The sequence below is a fragment of the Echinops telfairi genome, unplaced genomic scaffold, assembly GCF_000313985.2.
Source record: "Echinops telfairi isolate 266 unplaced genomic scaffold, ASM31398v2 ScPeMD7_7469;HRSCAF=8507_1, whole genome shotgun sequence".
NCBI lineage: Eukaryota > Metazoa > Chordata > Mammalia > Afrosoricida > Tenrecidae > Echinops > Echinops telfairi.
In genome coordinates this window covers 132599595-132607298 of record NW_022111373.1, presented here as the reverse complement: position 1 = coordinate 132607298, position 7704 = coordinate 132599595, and the positions used below count along the sequence as shown (strand labels likewise).

Below are 7704 nucleotides of genomic sequence, written 5' to 3'. Positions count from 1 at the left end.
AATACTTGCAACTAAGGACAAATTAGCATGCAAGCCTGGTTAATCTTTTTCCAGCAACATAGAATCAAAGAGAGAAGAAATTTATCAATTGATGTTTTACGTGCAAACAACCTGAATCTTTTTTTTTATATAAATACATATTTTTCAAATAGATTTTTTATTCAGCTCATTGTGGAATACATTCCAAACTTTAAAATGCAAAATGATTGGTTGGTGTGAAGAAAACCAGATAACTTCTGTTTCTTCTCTTGGTGATATAATAAAATGCAAATGAATCATTGTTAAAAAAAATTCCTCAAAACCAATATTTTGAATGGCTAATATATATTGAAGGAATCTTGGTGGTTTAATGAGTTATGTATTGTGTGCTGCTAACAGCAAAATAAGCAGTTAAAATTCACCCACCACTGCTCCTGAGAAAGATGAGGCTTTCCACACCATGAAGAATGACATGTCTCCAAACTGTGGAGACCCATAGGGGCAGTTTTATTCCATACTAAATGTTATTGTCAGAATTGACTCAAAGGAAGTGAGTTTGTTTTTTATTGGGAACGTACAGTATATTGAAATCATCTGACAAACATAAAGAGAAGACTGTGATGGCATATTCATTGGGAGAAATTCTTGCAGCCTATCAGAAAGACTAGTACTTTCTGTGGCATCGCTGGGTGGCACACACAGTTGGCACTCGGCGAGGTGCCACAAGGCTGACCATTTGGTGCCCCCAGTGACATCTCAGAAGACAGCTCTAGATCTGCTTTCAACGGGGCACTGACTTGGCAACTGTATGGGGACCACTTCTCTGATGCCCCTGGGAACATATCTGTCAGAACTAGACCACAGTTTTGGGTGAAGATGCTTGAACATATAGGTTGACAAGGATATTAGCAAAACCAAAGCTTAAGCATAGGAGTAATGAAGCAAGAAGGGAATGTCGGTGGATAGGTTAGCGAATGTATATAGGACAGAAACAAAGATGGAGCAGCAGAGGATACCAACTGAATAGAAACTTTCAGTCTCTTCAGTAACTGTCCTTAGGGAACAGAAAGTGGGCTCAATATATCTCCTCCATTTTTTTTGAGGATTTCCTATAGAAAAGCATGTGTGATAAGTCAATAACCAGGAGCTCTCTGGGCATAGTGGATTATGCATTAGCCTGCTAACAAGGAAGGCAGTTCAAAACCAGCATTTATTCCACAGGAGAAAGATTAAGATTTTCACACCTGTAAAGGGTTATCAGTCTGAGAAACTCACAGGGGCAGTTCTATTCTGTCCTATAGGGTTTCTATGAGTTTACATCCACTTGATGGTAGTTCTTGATTTGAATATCCTTTTTTTTTTTTTTGTATGAAGCCTGGTGATAAAGTGATTAAGCATTTAGCTGCCAACTGAATGGTTGGCAGTTTGAAACCACCAGGCACTCATGTGAAGAAACATGTGGCAGCCAGCTTCTGTAACGATGTAAACCCTTTGAGACAGTCCTTCTCTATGGTTATAAGGGGGTACAAGTTGTACTCTCTGGCACCAGGTTGGCCTGGAGACATACAATTCTTGAGCTTCACATTCTCAAAAACATCTTGACAATAGGATTGATTCAAAGGAGAAAAAGACACCCACATGCACCCACAAAAGTTTACACAGTGACAGAAAGAGGAAAGGGAAAAAAGAGGTTTAAATAGTTTGTAACACTTTTAAGCAGTAAGGAAGCGAGAGGGACTTGACTAAACATATTAGGATATTTAATATTTAATCTTTATAAGGATGAGAAAGCAACAGGCTGTGCAGTGAATTCCTAGCCATGGTCCTTCTACAGATTTTGTAACTCCTGTCAAATTACAGAAATATCCTGGTGGCACTGCTGAGTCAGCTTTCAACCGCTAACACCAAAGGAGCAGTTCAAACACACTAGTTGCTCCTTGAGAGGAAGATGAGGCTGCCTGCCCCAGGACGATGTCCAAGGCGTTGGGAAGTCTATAGAGTGTCACTATGAGTTGGAAGCAACAATAGCACAGCAATTTGGTAGTGGGGGAAATGACTGGGTAGGATTTTGAAAATGTGCTTTTGACCCACCTAGTAGAACTGATAACTTGCTAACAATGGACATACGGAGCATGTCATCCTCATGGCCTGTTTACAGTGACCATTGTTGTGATTCTTAATGACCAAAAGTTAGACTATGTTCAACTCTAACAATAAGGACTATTGAACTATTGAACTATTGAACTACCCACAAGCTATTTTGACTCTGACTTCATGGCAGAATAGGCCTACAGATGCATGGCTCTCAAGTACATTCTCATTCATAACAACCATAGGGATATCACAAATTATTCCATATCATTTCCAAGACTGTAAATTTTTATACAGAAGCAGATTGTCTCTTCTTTTTCCACAAGAGGAAGCGATCTCAATCCGCTGCCCTGTGTTAGGGCAGTCCTGCTGTTCTTGCTGTCCATCAGGTCAGTCCCTGTTCCCAGTACCCCTGAGTACAACAGAATGAACCCTCCTGACGCCTGGGCCAGCCTCACAATCGTTCTGATGTTTGAGTCCAGCAATGTAGCCACTGTGTCAAACTATCTTGCCAAAGGTGTCCGTTCCTCTTTTTGTTGCTCCACCACTTTGCCATGTATGATGTCCTTTCTCCAGGGACTGGTCTCTCCTGACAATATGTACCAAGTACGTGAGATGAAGTCTTACCATCCTTGCCTTTAAGACACATCCTGGCTATATTTCCTCTAAGACAAATCTGTTTGTTGTTTTGGAAGTCCATGGTATTTTCAATATTCTCTGCCAGCACCATATTAAAATGCATCAATTCTACCTGCATATGAGTCAAATGATCATCAATGATATATACACGCAAAATGCCATGGCTTTGGTCAGACATACCTTAGTCCTTTAAGTCTTAAAGTAACCTCCTTATTTCTCAACACTTTAAAGAGGTCTTATGCAACAGATTTACCTAATATAGTGTGTTTTTAATCGCTTGACTCTTGCTTCCACGAGCATTGATTATGGATATAAGCAAGGCAAAATCCTTGACAACTTCAACCTTTTCTCTATATACTGTGATTTAACATGCTGATCCAACTATGTGGGTTTGGTTTTCTGCATAATGAGTTGCAGTCCACAATGACGGCTGCAGTCCTTGATCTTCATCAGCATGTGTTTCAAGTCCTCCGCACTCTAGGATTGTAGGAAGGCTTATTAACCACCTGTGATACACAGACGGCTAGTTCTGCACCATGATCTCGTTCAATATTTAAGATGCATAAGTTCTTAATTTGAAAAGGAGTTGCTCAACTTTCTCTAACTATAAGACCTGAACTTCTGTTAACCCCAAAAATATGCCCAGCAAAATAAATAAATAAAAAGTCATGACACTGAAAGTTCTTATCCAGAGAGAAGGTGGGTGAGGCTCTAGACAGGGATATAAAGATGAAGATCATTTAAAGCTCTGACAATGGAAAGAGAGCTGACATATTACCCTGTGTGGAAGGGCTATTAAGTGTAAAAATAGAATTGCAGAGGCAGTTGAAGGCAGATTGGGATAAAATCTATTCTTTTAGCCAATAAAAGGAGCAGGCTAATACATGAGATAGAGACACTATGGTTGATTTGAATAGTAGATTGAATCCAGAGTTTACTCATGATCCAAATGAAAGCACTTACCTTTTCTGAAAACATGAATACAAAGGGAATAATACTGCAAGTCTTATCATGAGGGAGAAAAAGGAGAGACTTTGGCCAAACATTTACAGTGAAAACCATCAGCTGAAGTTTATTCTAAACTAAATTGGGGGCTCTACTTGTTGGAAAACATGGACCCAGCAACTGTACACATTGGCAAGGTAGATAAACATATTCTAGAGGCAGATAGATAGGATCAAACACAGATGAAAGAAAAAGAAAGGAATGTACACATAAACGTCGCTAGTTTTCTGATTAGAAACATGATCCCTATTCCAAAGAAAGTTGAGATGCTCCAAAACTTCCTATAAGTAGATTTATTACTTCAATTGACAAGATAGTGATATTGTCCAATTCTCTTTCATTATCATAACAAATCCAAATGTTTTGTGTATTTTGATGTATGCTTGTATGCACATATGAAAATATATTTTCAAGTTTATATATAATGTTTCCAATTCCCAAAGACAAGTATTTATAAATAAGAGGCAAAGATAATGAAAATAAAAAAATAAAAATGAAGTATTTGACTTACATCAGGCCTGACTTACAAGGACATGTTGGACTGGAGCCAGGTCTTAAGTTGGGGTCACCTGTACCTAAATATAGAAAAATACATATAAAGTTTATTGTTTATATCTATAGATACATAAGTATATTTCTAAGTAATATTTATTAAGACCTTGAGCAAATACACAATATTGGAAAATAATCACTTTATAAATTCAAAAAAGGCATTTCTTGCTATGTAGTTTAACTGGATCCATAATCTTTAATGCAAAAGAACAAATAGCTGGCTGATCCTTTCTAAATATTCTCCTTAAGATTATCTTACAGTACAAAAAAAGTTGATTTAAAAGACATTCAAAATTTTAACAGATTGAATAATTTAACCCAATTTAGAAAAGGGAGTTGAACAATAATCACAAAGTCTTACTCACTAGGCAATTTTGTTGCTTGTTGCTTGTTAACATGGTCAAACTCTGATTTAAGTCTGTTTCTCAATTAGAAAAGTCTAATTTAACTTGGAAAATATAATTCAATGTTAATTTTAAAAGGGTTTTTATATTCAGGTCTAAAATGAAGATATCGTCTGTCAGCTTCTCTATTGCTCAGAGAGCTAGATTGTGAACTTTGATTCTTTGGTTCATCACCTTACACCTAGAATGAGAAGCTGCCTGGTCTCACATTATCCTAAAAACTACCTACCTATAAGAGTTCATCATTCCAGCAATAGGGCTAATCCACTTCTCTTAACCTTTCTGGACTCTTCTATGTCACCAAGTATGTTGTCCTCCTCCAGGCGTTGATCGCTGCTGATCACGTGACAACTGCAAGGAACGTGGGCACTGTTCTACAGTGACTGAAATGGTTCCGCTGGCTGACATTTGGAAACAGAGCTCCAGGGCTTCCTTCTAGTTTGTCTTAGTAGGAAAGCTCTACTGAAACCTCGCCACCACGGGTCTCTCTCACTCACTGCATCGGGTAAGTTCAGACTCACGTTGCTGTCAGCTACCAAAGAGTTGCCTGCAACCCGTCGTGACCCTGTGTCCAACCAAATTAAACACTGTCTGCTCCTGTGCCTTCCTCACAATTGTTCCTGCGCCTTTGATACAGCTACCGTGTCCATCCATTTTGCTGAGGCCCCGCCTCTTTTTTGCTGCCCCTCCACTTTACCAAATATGATGTTCTTCTCCAAGGATGGAGCTCTCAGACAATATGTCCAAAGTATGTACGATGAAGTCTTGCCAACCTTGCCTCTAAGGGGCACTCTGGCCTTACTTCTAATACAGATGTTTGTCCTTTTAGCATTCCATGGTATTTTCCATATTCTTCTCCAGCACCACAATTCAGATTAATTTATTCTTCTATAGTCTCCCTTATTCATTGCCCAACTTTCACATGCACAGGCCATGATGCAATGGAAAATAAGATGGCTTGGGTCAGGTGTACCTTAGTTCTCAAAGTAACATTCTTGCTCTTCAATACTCTCAAGAGGACTTGTGCAGCAAATTTATCTAAATACAATATGTCCTTTGATCTCTTGACTGTTGCTTCCATGAAAATGAATGTGGATCCAAGTAAGACAAAATCCCTGACAACTTCAACCTTTTCTCCATTGATCTTGATGTTTGTTACTTATTGGTCCAGTTGTTAGGATTTTGGTTTTCCTTGTGTTGAGGTGTAATCCACACTGAAGGTTATAATACATGATCTTTCTCAGCAAGGGCTTCAGCTTCTCCTCACTTTCAGCAAGCGAGATTGTGTCATCTGCATATGGCTGGTTGATAAGGAGTCTTCCTCTAATCCTGATGCTGCGTGCTGTGCTTCTTCACATTGTGATTCAATATGAAGAATGTTGCTACCCTACAGGACAGAGTAAAACTGCCCCCTGTGAGTTTCCAAACTGTAATTTAAAGGAGAAGAAGCAGTGTCTTATCCTGGCTGGTGATTTCTAACGGCTAATTCTGGGGTTAGCACCCGGCGTGCAACCACTATCCCATGAGAGATCCCTATCTACCAGGGGTAACCCTGTGAATTTGGAAATAATGTAGCTGCATCAAAGAAACACACAAAGTCACTACAGATTCAGCTTCAAAGACACACACAGGCTACACCACTTGACAAACTGACAGACAAGGAGGATTTGTTCTGCTAAAGAATTAAACTGTATCTATTAAATGTTTGAGAACCGCGGAATGAGTTTCAACAGAGAGGCTCATATGCATTATGTCTCTGGGCATTGTGGGCATTGACAAAAAAAAAAAAGTGAAGTCAATGCTATGAAGAATTAGAAGAAAGTATTTTAAGACAATATTTAAAACTGTAAGTTGAATTGGCAGTGTCGATGAGCCAATGGTTTATGAATTAATGAGGCTGAAGTATGAGGACTTGCTGTGGAAAATTGCCAGTGAATTACTTTTCACAGCACAATCAAGAAATTCTGGACAATTGCTTTTCCTGGGCCACAACTTTGCTTCTTTTCTTTGTTTTTGTAAACTCTGTTCCCATAGCTGTCCTCCTATTCTGCTTAAGAAGATCCAGCTCACACCGATTTTCCTCTGCAAAATTTCCTGAAAAATCAGTCAATGATAAACATTTCTCGTTCAGGACATCATGAATGTTGCCTTCTTTGTTTAAAAAAAATCGAAATCTTATTATACTATAAATACCTGGGGTCCAGCCTTCCCCACTGACTATGTATTCTAGAAGAAAGAGAATGACTCAGCTTGTGGAATGCAGCAGAATGTTCATAAATTATAAAAATTCATACAAATTAATAAACAGCGAGTTTACATTCTCTTTTCAGTCTAGAAACCGAGGGAACCTAAGAAAATCACCAGTACGACTGTGCCAGAATCATGCCAACTTTCCTTTTCATACTTCTTTACTCTGTGTATACTTGTTTGTCTTAAGTTTACATTTAGGCTCTATATCAAATTAAAACATTTAAAACGGGTGCACCTACATTCAAGCTAGTGGAATGAACAGTGACTACAGTTTAATCATTTGGTTAATTAGCACAGTGAAGCTAACACTTTATTTTAACCGTTAATCCAACCAATCTGGCTTGTGTTTGCCAAAGAGGTTTTTCTTTTACTTTCAACAGAATAATATTGTCTGATTAACATCCAGGTTCTTTTTTGTGTGTGTGTGTACTATAATTTCCTCTTAATCTACTTTCTTGTCCAAAATCTTATGTTCCTTTAATCAGTTCAGGAATTCCCATTGCTTATACTGATTCAAAATTATAATATTCCAGCCTATTTTCCAAGCGAGCTGCCAAGCAAGTTCTTCTTATTATCACACATTTCTTCTCCTAATTTTCCCATTTCTATCCATTTATCATGTGGCCCCTCTTCCACTGCAATCATTTGATTGGATATATGTTCATTTTAATATCCAACTTCAAAATTCAATATCCAATATCCATTATCCAATAAGCATTAGCCTCATGATGGGGTGTCAAGTAAGACTTTAAATATTGCTGTTTTTTCTTTTATATGCTTTTAT

The 7704-nt window shown here is 38.2% G+C and overlaps 1 protein-coding gene across 1 annotated transcript in view; it reads right to left on the bottom strand.

Annotated features, from left to right (window-relative positions):
* The window catches only part of CDH18 (cadherin 18), a 653448-nt gene extending 649157 nt beyond the window's left edge, over positions 1–4291 (bottom strand). The window contains exon 1 of the mRNA XM_045285189.1: positions 4226–4291. The gene's annotated coding sequence lies outside the window, so the exon portion shown is untranslated. The remainder of the gene's footprint in view (positions 1–4225) is intronic.
* Positions 4292–7704: the final 3413 nt, after the last annotated feature.